Genomic DNA, 16405 nt, shown 5'->3' with positions numbered 1-16405 from the left:
ACATCATTCCCCGATAAACATCATTCCCCCGATAAACATCATTCCCCGATAAACATCATTCCCCCCGATAAACATCATTCCCCCGATAAAAATCATTCCCCCCGATAAACATCATTCCCCGATAAACATCATTCCCCGATAAACATCATTCCCCCGATAAACATCATTCCCCGATAAACATCATTCCCCCCGATAAACATCATTCCCCGATAAACATCATTCCCCCCGATAAACATCATTCCCCTATAAACATCATTCCCCCCGATAAACATCATTCCCCCGATAAACATCATTCCCCCGATAAACATCATTCCCCGATAAACATCATTCCCCACGATAAACATCATTCCCGATAAATATCATTCCCCGATAAACATAATTCCCCGATAAACTTCATTCCCCCGATAACCATAATTCCCCCCGATAAACATACTTCCCCGATAAACATCATTCCCCCCGATAAACATCATTCCCCGATAAACTTCATTCCCCCCGATAAACATCATTCCCCGATAAACATCATTCCCCCCGATAAACATCATTCCCGATAAACATCATTCCCCGATAAACATCATTCCCGATAAACACCATTCCCCCGATAAACATCATTCCCCCCGATAAACATCATTCCCCCGATAAACATCATTCCCCGATAAACATCATTCCCCCCGATAAACATCATTCCCCGATAAACATCATTCCCCCGATAAACATCATTCCCCCCGATAAACATCATTCCCCGATAAACATCATTCCCCCCGATAAACATCATTCCCCGATAAACATCATTCCCCGATAAACATCATTCCCCCCGATAAACATCATTCCCCGATAAACATCATTCCCCGATAAACATCATTCCCCGATAAACATCATTCCCCCCGATAAACATCATTCCCCCGATAAACATCATTCCCCCGATAAACATCATTCCCCGATAAACATCATTCCCCCCGATAAACATCATTCCCCGATAAACATCATTCCCCGATAAACATCATTCCCCCCGATAAACATCATTCCCCGATAAACATCATTCCCCGATAAACATCATTCCCCCGATAAACATCATTCCCCCGATAAACATCATTCCCCCCGATAAACATCATTCCTCGATAAACATCATTCCCCCGATAAACATCATTCCCCCGATAAACATCATTCCCCGATAAATATAATTCCCCGATAAACTTCATTCCCCCGATAACCATAATTCCCCCCGATAAACATACTTCCCCGATAAACATCATTCCCCCCGATAAACATCATTCCCCGATAAACTTCATTCCCCCCGATAAACCTCATTCCCCGATAAACATCATTCCCCCCGATAAACATCATTCCCGATAAACATCATTCCCCCCGATAAACATCATTCCCCCCGATAAACATCATTCCCCGATAAACATCATTCCCCCCGATAAACATCATTCCCCGATAAACATCATTCCCCCCGATAAACATCATTCCCCGATAAACATCATTCCCCCCGATAAACATCATTCCCCGATAAACATCATTCCCCCCGATAAACATCATTCCCCGATAAACATCACTCCCCCCGATAAACATCATTCCCCCCGATAAACATCATTCCCCGATAAACATAATTCCCCCCGATAAACATCATTCCCCGATAAACATAATTCCCCCCGATAAACATCATTCCCCGATACACATCATTCCCCGATAAACATCATTCCCCCCGATAAACATCATTCCCCGATAAACATCATTCCCCCCGATAAACATCATTCCCCGATAATCATCATTCCCCGATAAACATCATTCCCCCCGATAAACATAATTCCCCGATAAACATCATTCCCGGATAAACATCATTCCCCCGATAATCATCATTCCCCGATAAACATCATTCCCCCGATAAACATCATTCCCCGATAAACATCATTCCCCGATAAACATCACTCCCCCCGATAAACATCATTCCCCCGATAAACATCATTCCCCCCGATAAACATCATTCCCCCGATAAACATCATTCCCCGATAAACATCATTCCCCCAGATAAACATCATTCCCCCCGATAAACATCATTCCCCGATAAACATCATTCCCCGATAAACATCATTCCCCGATAAACATCATTCCCCCCGATAAACATAATTTCCCGATAAACATCATTCCCCGATAAACATCATTCCCCCCGATAAACATAATTTCCCGATAAACATCATTCCCCCGATAAACATCATTCCCCCCGATAAACATCATTCGCCCCGATAAACATCATTCCCCCCGATAAACATCATTACCCGATAAACATCATTCCCCGATAAAGATCATTCCCCGATAAACTTCATTCCCCCCGATAAACATCATTCCCCGATAAACATCATTCCCCCGATAAACATCATTCCCCGATAAAGATCATTCCCCGATAAACATCATTCCCCGATAAACATCATTCCCCCCGATAAACATCATTCCCCCGATAAACACCATTCCCCGATAAACATCATTCCCCGATAAACATCATTCCCCGATAAAGATCATTCCCCGATAAACTTCATTCCCCCCGATAAACATCATTCCCCGATAAACATCATTCCCCGATAAACATCATTCCCCCGATAAACATCATTCCCCCGATAAACATCATTCCCCGATAAAGATCATTCCCCGATAAACTTCATTCCCCCCGATAAACATCATTCCCCGATAAACATCATTCCCCCGATAAACATCATTCCCCGATAAAGATCATTCCCCGATAAACTTCATTCCCCCCGATAAACATCATTCCCCGATAAACATCATTCCCCCCGATAAACATCATTCCCCCCGATAAACATCATTCCCCGATAAACATCATTCCCCGATATATATCATTCCCCCGGATAAACATAATTCCCCGATAAACATCATTCCCCGATAAACATCATTCCCCATGATAAACATCATTCCCCGATAAACATCATTCCCCGATAAACATCATTCCCCGATAAACACCATTCCCCCGATAAACATCATTCCCCGATCAACTTCATTCCCCCCGATAAACATCATTCCCCTATAAACATAATTCCCCCGATAAACATCATTCCCCGATAAACATCATTCCCCGATAAACATCATTCCCCCCGATAAACATCATTCCCCGATAAACATCATTCCCCCCGATAAACATCATTCCCCGATAAACATCATTCCCCCGATAAACATCATTCCCCGATAAACATCATTCCCCCGATAAACATCATTCCCCGATAAACATCATTCCCCCGATAAACATCATTCCCCGATAAACATCATTCCCCCCGATAAACATCATTCCCCGATAAACATCACTCCCCGATAAACATCATTCCCCCCGATAAACATCATTCCCCGATAAACATCATTCCCCCCGATAAACATCATTCCCCGATAAACATCACTCCCCGATAAACATCATTCCCCCCGATAAACATCATTCCCCGATAAACATCATTCCCCGATAAACATCACTCCCCGATAAACATCATTCCCCCCGATAAACATCATTCCCCGATAAACATCATTCCCCGATAAACATCACTCCCCGATAAACATCATTCCCCCCGATAAAGATCATTCCCCGATAAACTTCATTCCCCCCGATAAACATCATTCCCCGATAAACATCATTCCCCCCGATAAACATCATTCCCCCCTATAAACATAATTCCCCCGATAAACATCATTCCCCGATAAACATCATTCCCCGATAAACATCATTCCCCCCGATAAACATCATTCCCCGATAAACATCATTCCCCCCGATAAACATCATTCCCCGATAAACATCATTCCCCCGATAAACATCATTCCCCGATAAACATCATTCCCCCCGAGAAACATTATTCCCCGATAAACATCATTCCCCCCGATAAACATCATTCCCCGATAAACATCATTCCCCCCGATAAACATCATTCACCGATAAACATCATGCCCCCCGATAAACATCATTCCCCGATAAACATCACTCCCCCCGATAAACATCATTCCCCGATAAAGATCATTCCCAGATAAACATCATTCCCCGATAAACATCATTCCCCGATAAACATCATTCCCCCCGATAAACATCATTCCCCGATAAACATCATTCCCCGATAAACATCATTCCCCGATAAAGATCATTCCCCGATAAACTTCATTCCCCGATAAACATCATTCCCCGATAAACATCATTCCCGGATAAACATCATTCCCCGATAAACATCATTCCCCCGGATAAACATAATTCCCCGATAAACATCATTCCCCGATAAACATCATTCCCCGATAAACATCATTCCCCGATAAACATCATTCCCCGATAAACATCATTCCCCGATAAACATCATTCCCCCGATAAACATCATTCCCCGATAAACATCATTCCCCCGATAAACATCATTCCCCGATAAACATCATTCCCCCCGATAAACATCATTCCCCGATAAACATCATTCCCCGATAAACATCATTCCCCGTTAAACATCATTCCCTCCGATAAACTTCATTCCCCGATAAACATCATTCCCCGATAAACATCATTCCCCCCGATAAACATCATTCCCCCGATAAACATCATTCCCCGATAAACATCATTCCCCGATAAACACCATTCCCCCGATAAACATCATTCCCCGATCAACTTCATTCCCCCCGATAAACATCTTTCCCCGATAAACATCATTCCCCGATAAACATCATTCCCCTCGATAAATATCATTCCCCGATAAACATTATTCCCCCCGATAAACATCATTCCCCGATAAACATCATTCCCCACGATAAACATCATTCCCCGATAAACATCATTCCCCGATAAACATCATACCCACCGATAAACATCATTCCCCGATAAACTTCATTCCCCCCGATAAACATCATTCCCCGATAAACATCATTCCCCGATAAACATCATTCCCCCCGATAAAAATCATTCCCCTATAAACATCATTCCCCCGATAAACATCATTCCCCGATAAACATCATTCCCTCCGATAAACATCATTCCCCGATAAACATCATTCCCCCCGATAAACATCATTCCCCCCGATAAAAATCATTCCCCTATAAACATCATTCCCCCGATAAACATCATTCCCCTATAAACATCATTCCCCCGATAAACATAATTCCCCGATAAACATCATTCCCCGATAAACATCATTCCCCCCGATAAACATCATTCCCCCCGATAAAAATCATTCCCCTATAAACATCATTCCCCCGATAAACATCATTCCCCGATAAACATCATTCCCCGATAAACATCATACCCACCGATAAACATCATTCCCCGATAAACTTCATTCCCCCCGATAAACATCATTCCCCGATAAACATCATTCCCCGATAAACATCATTCCCCCCGATAAAAATCATTCCCCCGATAAACATCATTCCCCCGATAAACATCATTCCCCGATAAACATCATTCCCCGATAAACATCATTCCCCCCGATAAACATCATTCCCCCCGATAAACATCATTCCCCCCGATAAAAATCATTCCCCTATAAACATCATTCCCCCGATAAACATCATTCCCCTATAAACATCATTCCCCCGATAAACATAATTCCCCGATAAACATCATTCCCCGATAAACATCATTCCCCCCGATAAACATCATTCCCCCCGATAAAAATCATTCCCCTATAAACATCATTCCCCCGATAAACATCATTCCCCTATAAACATCATTCCCCGATAAACATCATTCCCCGATAAACATCATTCCCCCCGATAAACATCATTCCCCCCGATAAAAATCATTCCCCTATAAACATCATTCCCCCGATAAACATCATTCCCCTATAAACATCATTCCCCCGATAAACATAATTCCCCGATAAACATCATTCCCCCCGATAAACATCATTCCCCCGATAAACATCATTCCCCGATAAACATCATTCCCCCCGATAAACATCATTCCCCGATAAACATCATTCCCCCCGATAAACATCATTCCCCCCGATAAACATAATTCCCCGATAAACATCATTCCCCCCGATAAACATCATTCCCCCCGATAAACATAATTCCCCGATAAACATCATTCCCACTGATAAACATCATTCCCCGAGAAAAATCATTCCCCGATAAACATCATTCCCCACGATAAACATCATTCCCCGATAAACATCATTCCCCCCGATAAACATAATTTCCCGATAAACATCATTCCCCGATAAACATCATTCCCCCCGATACACATCATTCCCCCGATAAACATCATTCCCCCCGATAAACATCATTCCCCGATAAACATCATTCCCCGATAAAGATCATTCCCCGATAAACTTCATTCCCCCCGATAAACATCATTCCCCGATAAACATCATTCCCCCGATAAACATCATTCCCCGATAAAGATCATTCCCCGATAAACATCATTCCCCGATAAACATCATTCCCCGATAAAGATCATTCCCCGATAAACTTCATTCCCCCCGATAAACATCATTCCCCGATAAACATCATTCCCCCCGATAAACATCATTCCCCCCGATAAACATCATTCCCCGATAAACATCATTCCCCGATAAACATCATTCCCCCGGATAAACATAATTCCCCGATAAACATCATTCCCCGATAAACATCATTCCCCGATAAACATCATTCCCCGATAAACATCATTCCCCCCGATAAACATCATTCCCCTATAAACATCATTCCCCCCGATAAACATCATTCCTCGATAAACATCATTCCCCCGATAAACATCATTCCCCCGATAAACATCATTCCCCGATAAATATAATTCCCCGATAAACTTCATTCCCCCGATAACCATAATTCCCCCCGATAAACATACTTCCCCGATAAACATCATTCCCCCCGATAAACATCATTCCCCGATAAACATCATTCCCCCCGATAAACATCATTCCCCGATAAACTTCATTCCCCCCGATAAACCTCATTCCCCGATAAACATCATTCCCCCCGATAAACATCATTCCCGATAAACATCATTCCCCTCGATAAACATCATTCCCCGATAAACATCATTCCCCCCGATAAACATCATTCCCCGATAAACATCATTCCCCCCGATAAACATCATTCCCCGATAAACATCACTCCCCCCGATAAACATCATTCCCCCCGATAAACATAATTCCCCGATAAACATCATTCCCTCGATAAACATCATTCCCCGATAATCATCATTCCCCGATAAACATCATTCCCCCCGATAAACATAATTCCCCGATAAACATCATTCCCGGATAAACATCATTCCCCCGATAATCATCATTCCCCGATAAACATCATTCCCCCGATAAACATCATTCCCCGATAAACATCATTCCCCGATAAACATCACTCCCCCCGATAAACATCATTCCCCCGATAAACATCATTCCCCCCGATAAACATCATTCCCCCGATAAACATCATTCCCCGATAAACATCATTCCCCCAGATAAACATCATTCCCCCGATAAACATAATTCCCCGATAAACAACATTCCCCCCGATAAACATCATTCCCCGATAAACATCATTCCCCCCGATAAACATAATTTCCCGATAAACATCATTCCCCGATAAACATCATTCCCCCCGATACACATCATTCCCCCGATAAACATCATTCCCCCCGATAAACATCATTCGCCCCGATAAACATCATTCCCCCCGATAAACATCATTACCCGATAAACATCATTCCCCGATAAAGATCATTCCCCGATAAACTTCATTCCCCCCGATAAACATCATTCCCCGATAAACATCATTCCCCCGATAAACATCATTCCCCGATAAAGATCATTCCCCGATAAACATCATTCCCCGATAAACATCATTCCCCGATAAAGATCATTCCCCGATAAACTTCATTCCCCCCGATAAACATCATTCCCCGATAAACATCATTCCCCCCGATAAACATCATTCCCCCCGATAAACATCATTCCCCGATAAACATCATTCCCCGATATATATCATTCCCCCGGATAAACATAATTCCCCGATAAACATCATTCCCCGATAAACATCATTCCCCATGATAAACATCATTCCCCGATAAACATCATTCCCCGATAAACATCATTCCCCGATAAACACCATTCCCCCGATAAACATCATTCCCCGATCAACTTCATTCCCCCCGATAAACATCTTTCCCCGATAAACATCATTCCCCTGATAAACATCATTCCCCCCGATAAACATCATTCCCCGATAAACATTATTCCCCCTGATAAACATCATTCCCCGATAAACATCATTCCCCACGATAAACATCATTCCCCGATAAACATCATTCCCCGATAAACATCATTCCCCGATAAACATCATACCCACCGATAAACATCATTCCCCGATAAACTTCATTCCCCCCGATAAAAATCATTCCCCTATAAACATCATTCCCCCGATAAACATCATTCCCCGATAAACATCATTCCCCCGATAAACATCATTCCCCGATAAACATCATTCCCCCCGATAAACATCATTCCCCGATAAACATCATTCCCCCCGATAAACATCATTCCCCCCGATAAACATCATTCCCCCCGATAAACATCATTCCCCGATAAACATCACTCCCCGATAAACATCATTCCCCCCGATAAACATCATTCCCCGATAAACATCATTCCCCGATAAACATCATTCCCCCCGATAAACATCATTCCCCGATAAACATCATTCCCCCCGATAAACATTATTCCCCGATAAACATCATTCCCCCCGATAAACATCATTCCCCGATAAACATCATTCCCCCCGATAAACATCATTCACCGATAAACATCATGCCCCCCGATAAACATCATTCCCCGATAAACATCATTCCCCGATAAACATCACTCCCCCCGATAAACATCATTCCCCGATAAAGATCATTCCCAGATAAACATCATTCCCCGATAAACATCATTCCCCCCGATAAACATCATTCCCCGATAAACATCATTCCCCCGATAAACATCATTCCGCCCGATAAACATCATTCCCGGATAAACATCATTCCCCGATAAACTTCATTCCCCCCGATAAACATCATTCCCCGATAAACATCATTCCGCCCGATAAACATCATTCCCGGATAAACATCATTCCCCGATAAACATCATTCCCCGATAAACATCATTCCCCGATAAACATCATTCCCCGTTAAACATCATTCCCTCCGATAAACTTCATTCCCCGATAAACATCATTCCCCGATAAACATCATTCCCCCCGATAAACATCATTCCCCCGATAAACATCATTCCCCGATAAACATCATTCCCCGATAAACACCATTCCCCCGATAAACATCATTCCCCGATCAACTTCATTCCCCCCGATAAACATCTTTCCCCGATAAACATCATTCCCCGATAAACATCATTCCCCTCGATAAACATCATTCCCCGATAAACATCATTCCCCGATAAACATCATACCCACCGATAAACATCATTCCCCGATAAACTTCATTCCCCCCGATAAACATCATTCCCCGATAAACATCATTCCCCGATAAACATCATTCCCCCCGATAAAAATCATTCCCCTATAAACATCATTCCCCCGATAAACATCATTCCCCGATAAACATCATTCCCCCCGATAAACATCATTCCCCCGATAAACATCATTCCCCGATAAACATCATTCCCCCCGATAAACATCATTCCCCGATAAACATCATTCCCCCCGATAAACATCATTCCCCCCGATAAACATAATTCCCCGATAAACATCACTCCCCCCGATAAAAATCATTCCCCGATAAACATCATTCCCACTGATAAACATCATTCCCCGAGAAAAATCATTCCCCGATAAACATCATTCCCCGATAAACATCATTCCCCCCGATACACATCATTCCCCCGATAAACATCATTCCCCCCGATAAACATCATTCCCCGATAAACATCATTCCCCCCGATAAACATCATTCCCCGATAAACATCATTCCCCCCGATAAACATCACTCCCCGATAAACATCATTCCCCGATAAACATCATTCCCCGATAAACATCATTCCCCGATAAAGATCATTCCCCGATAAACTTCATTCCCCCCGATAAACATCATTCCCCGATAAACATCATTCCACCCGATAAACATCATTCCCCCCGATAAACATCATTCCCCGATAAACATCATTCCCCGATAAACATCATTCCCCCGGATAAACATAATTCCCCGATAAACATCATTCCCCGATAAACATCATTCCCCCCGATAAACATCATTCCCCTCGATAAACATCATTCCCCGATAAACATTATTCCCCGATAAACATCATTCCCCGATAAACATCATTCCCCTCGATAAACATCATTCCCCGATAAACATCATTCCCCTCGATAAACATCATTCCCCGATAAACATTATTCCCCCTGATAAACATCATTCCCCGATAAACATCATTCCCCGATAAACATCATTCCCCGATAAACATCATTCCCCCCGATAAACATCATTCCCCGATAAACATCATTCCCCGATAAACATCATTCCCCGATAAACTTCATTCCCCCCGATAAACATCATTCCCCGATAAACATCATTCCCCGATAAACATCATTCCCCCCGATAAAAATCATTCCCCTATAAACATCATTCCCCCGATAAACATCATTCCCCGATAAACATCATTCCCCCGATAAACATCATTCCCCGATAAACATCATTCCCCCCGATAAACATCATTCCCCGATAAACATCATTCCCCCCGATAAACATAATTCCCCCGATAAACATCATTCCCCGATAAACATCACTCCCCGATAAACATCATTCCCCCCGATAAACATCATTCCCCGATAAACATCATTCCCCGATAAACATCATTCCCCCCGATAAACATCATTCCCCGATAAACATCATTCCCCGATAAACATTATTCCCCGATAAACATCATTCCCCCCGATAAACATCATTCCCCGATAAACATCATTCCCCCCGATAAACATCATTCCCCGATAAACATTATTCCCCGATAAACATCATTCCCCCCGATAAACATCATTCCCCGATAAACATCATTCCCCCCGATAAACATCATTCCCCGATAAACATCATTCCCCCCGATAAACATCATTCCCCCGATAAACATCATTCCCAGATAAACATCATTCCCCGATAAACATCATTCCCCGATAAAGATCATTCCCCGATAAACTTCATTCCCCCCGATAAACATCATTCCCCGATAAACATCATTCCGCCCGATAAACATCATTCCCGGATAAACATCATTCCCCGATAAACATAATTCCCCCGGATAAACATAATTCCCCGATAAACATCATTCCCCGATAAACATCATTCCCCATGATAAACATCATTCCCCGATAAACATCATTCCCCCGATAAACATCATTCCCCGATAAACATCATTCCCCCCGATAAACATCATTCCCCGATAAACATCATTCCCCGATAAACATCATTCCCCGTTAAACATCATTCCCTCCGATAAACTTCATTCCCCGATAAACATCATTCACCGATAAACATCATTCCCCCCGATAAACATCATTCCCCCGATAAACATCATTCCCCGATAAACATCATTCCCCGATAAACACCATTCCCCCGATAAACATCATTCCCCGATCAACTTCATTCCCCCCGATAAACATCTTTCCCCGATAAACATCATTCCCCGATAAACATCATTCCCCTCGATAAACATCATTCCCCGATAAACATTATTCCCCCCGATAAACATCATTCCCCGATAAACATCATTCCCCACGATAAACATCATTCCCCGATAAACATCATTCCCCGATAAACATCATTCCCCGATAAACATCATACCCACCGATAAACATCATTCCCCGATAAACTTCATTCCCCCCGATAAACATCATTCCCCGATAAACATCATTCCCCGATAAACATCATTCCCCCCGATAAAAATCATTCCCCTATAAACATCATTCCCCCGATAAACATCATTCCCCGATAAACATCATTCCCCCCGATAAACATCATTCCCCTCGATAAACATCATTCCCCCCGATAAACATCATTCCCCCGATAAACATCATTCCCCGATAAACATCATTCCCCCCGATAAACATCATTCCCCGATAAACATCATTCCCCGATAAACATCATTCCCCCCGATAAACATCATTCCCCCGATAAACATCATTCCCCGATAAACATCATTCCCCCCAATAAACATCATTCCCCCCGATAAACATCATTCCCCCCGATAAACATCATTCCCCCGATAAACATCATTCCCCGATAAACATCATTCCCCCCGATAAACATCATTCCCCGATAAACATCATTCCCCCCGATAAACATCATTCCCCCCGATAAACATAATTCCCCGATAAACATCACTCCCCCCGATAAAAATCATTCCCCGATAAACATCATTCCCACTGATAAACATCATTCCCCGAGAAAAATCATTCCCCGATAAACATCATTCCCCACGATAAACATCATTCCCCGAAAAACATCATTCCCCGAAAAACATCATTCCCCGATAAACATCATTCCCCGATAAACATCATTCCCCCGATAAACATCATTCCCCGATAAACATCATTCCCCGATAAACACCATTCCCCCGATAAACATCATTCCCCCCGATAAACATCATTCCCCGATAAACTTCATTCCCCCCGATAAACATCATTCCCCGTAAACATCATTCCCCCCGATAAACATCATTCCCCCCGATAAACATCATTCCCCTATAAACATCATTGCCCCCGATAAACATCATTCCCCGATAAACATCATTCCCCCGACAAACATCATTCCCCCGATAAACATCATTCCCCGATAAACATCATTCCCGATAAATATCATTCCCCGATAAACTTCATTCCCCCGATAACCATAATTCCCCCCGATAAACATACTTCCCCGATAAACATCATTCCCCCCGATAAACATCATTCCCCGATAAACTTCATTCCCCCCGATAAACATCATTCCCCGATAAACATCATTCCCCCCGATAAACATCATTCCCGATAAACATCATTCCCCTCGATAAACATCATTCCCCGATAAGCATCATTCCCCCGATAAACATCATTCCCCGATAAACATCATTACCCCCGATAAACATCATTCCCCGATAAACATCACTTCCCCCGATAAACATCATTCCCCCCGATAAACATAATTCCCCGATAAACATCATTCCCCGATAAACATCATTCCCCCCGATAAACATCATTCCCCGATAAACATCATTCCCCCCGATAAACATAATTCCCCGATAAACATCATTCCCGGATAAACATCATTCCCCCGATAATCATCATTCCCCGATAAACATCATTCCCCCCGATAAACATCATTCCCCGATAAACATCATTCCCCGATAAACATCACTCCCCCCGATAAACATCATTCCCCCGATAAACATCATTCCCCCCGATAAACATCATTCCCCGATAAACATCCTTCCCCCGATAAACATCATTCCCCCGATAAACATCATTCCCCGATAAACATCATTCCCCCCGATAAACATCATTCCCCGATAAACATCATTCCCCCGATAAACATCATTCCCCGATAAATATCACTCCCCGATAAACATCATTCCCCCCGATAAACATCATTCCCCGATAAACATCATTCCCCGATAAACATCATTCCCCCCGATAAACATCATTCCCCGATAAACATCATTCCCCCCGCTAAACATTATTCCCGATAAACATCATTCCCCCCGATAAACATCATTCCCCGATAAACATCATTCCCCCCGATAAACATCATTCACCGATAAACATCATGCCCCCCGATAAACATCATTCCCCGATAAACATCATTCCCCGATAAACATCACTCCCCCCGATAAACAACATTCCCCGATAAACATCATTCCCCGATAAACATCATTCCCCACGATAAACATCATTCCCCGATAAACATAATTCCCCGATAAACATCATTCCCCGATAAAGATCATTCCCCGATAAACTTCATTCCCCCCGATAAACATCATTCCCCGATAAACATCATTCCCCCCGATAAACATCATTCCCCGATAAACATCATTCCCCCCGGTAAACATCATTCCCCGATAAACATCATTCCCCGATAAAGATCATTCCCCGATAAACTTCATTCCCCCCGATAAACATCATTCCCCGATAAACATCATTCCCCCCGATAAAGATCATTCCCCGATAAACTTCATTCCCCCCGATAAACATCATTCCCCGATAAACATCATTCCCCCCGATAAACATCATTCCCCGATAAACATCATTCCCCCCGCTAAACATCATTCCCCGATAAACATCATTCCCCGATAAACATCATTCCCCCGGATAAACATAATTCTCCGATAAACATCATTCCCCGATAAACATCATTCCCCCGATAAACATCATTCCCACCGATAAACATCATTCCCCGATAAACATCATTCCCCCCGATAAACTTCATTCCCCCCGATAAACATCATTCCCCGATAAACATCATTCCCCGATAAACATCATTCCCCCCGATAAAAATCATTCCCCTATAAACATCACTCCCCCGATAAACATCATTCCCCGATAAACATCATTCCCCCCGATAAACATCATTCCCCCGATAAACATCATTCCCCGATAAACATCATTCCCCCCGATAAACATCATTCCCCGATAAACATCATTCCCCGATAAACATTATTCCCCCCGATAAACATCATTCCCCCGATAAACATCATTCCCCGATAAACATCATTCCCCGATAAACACCATTCCCCCGATAAACATCATTCCCCGATCAACTTCATTCTCCCCGATAAACATCATTCCCCGATAAACATCATTCCCCGATAAACATCATTCCCCGATAAACATCATTCCCCTCGATAAACATCATTCCCCGATAAACATTATTCCCCCCGATAAACATCATTCCCTCCGATAAACATCATTCCCCTATAAACATCATTCCCCGATAAACATCATTCCCCGATAAACACCATTCCCCCGATAAACATCATTCCCCGATCAACTTCATTCTCCCCGATAAACATCTTTCCCCGATAAACATCATTCCCCGATAAACATCATTCCCCCCGATAAACATCATTCCCCTCGATAAACATCATTCCCCGATAAACATTATTCCCCCCGATAAACATTATTCCCCCCGATAAACATCATTCCCCCCGATAAACATCATTCCCCTCGATAAACATCATTCCCCGATAAACATCATTCCCCACGATAAACATCATTCCCCGATAAACATAATTCCCCGATAAACATCATTCCCCGATAAACATCATACCCACCGATAAACATCATTCCCCGATAAACATCATTCCCCGATAAACATCATTCCCCGATAAACTTCATTCCCCCCGATAAACATCATTCCCCGATAAACATCATTCCCCGATAAACATCATTCCCCCCGATAAAAATCATTCCCCTATAAACATCATTCCCCCGATAAACATCATTCCCCGATAAACATCATTCCCCCCGATAAACATCATTCCCCCGATAAACATCATTCCCCGATAAACATCATTCCCCCCGATAAACATCATTCCCCGATAAACATCATTCCCCCCGATAAACATCATTCCCCGATAAACATCATTCCCCGAAAAACATCATTCCCCCCGATAAACATCATTCCCCCGATAAACATCATTCCCCGATAAACATCATTCCCCGATAAACATCATTCCCCCGATAAACATCATTCCCCGATAAACATCATTCCCCCGATAAACATCATTCCCCCCGATAAACATCATTCCCCGATAAACTTCATTCCCCCCGATAAACATCATTCCCGATAAACATCATTCCCCCCGATAAACATCATTCCCCTATAAACATCATTCCCCCCGATAAACATCATTCCCCGATAAACATCATTCCCCCGATAAACATCATTCCCCCGATAAACATCATTCCCCGATAAACATCATTCCCGATAAATATCATTCCCCGATAAACTTCATTCCCCCGATAACCATAATTCCCCGATAAACATCATTCCCCCCGATAAACATCATTCCCCGATAAACATACTTCCCCGATAAACATCATTCCCCCCGATAAACATCATTCCCCGATAAACTTCATTCCCCCCGATAAACATCATTCCCCGATAAACATCATTCCCCCCGATAAACATCATTCCCGATAAACATCATTCCCCTCGATAAACATCATTCCCCCCGATAAACATCATTCCCCGATAAACATCATTCCCCCCGATAAACATCATTCCCCGATAAACATAATTCCCCCCGATAAACATCATTCCCCCCGATAAACATCATTCCCCGATAAACATCATTCCCCCGATAAACATCATTCCCCGATAAACATCATTCCCCCGATAAACATCATTCCCCGATAAACATCACTCCCCGATAAACATCATTTCCCCCGATAAACATCATTCCCCGATAAACATCATTCCCCGATAAAC

The sequence above is a fragment of the Pristiophorus japonicus genome, chromosome X, assembly GCF_044704955.1.
Source record: "Pristiophorus japonicus isolate sPriJap1 chromosome X, sPriJap1.hap1, whole genome shotgun sequence".
NCBI lineage: Eukaryota > Metazoa > Chordata > Chondrichthyes > Pristiophoridae > Pristiophorus > Pristiophorus japonicus.
The sequence above is the reverse complement of the archived record's forward strand: the minus strand, read 5'-3'. Positions refer to the sequence as shown.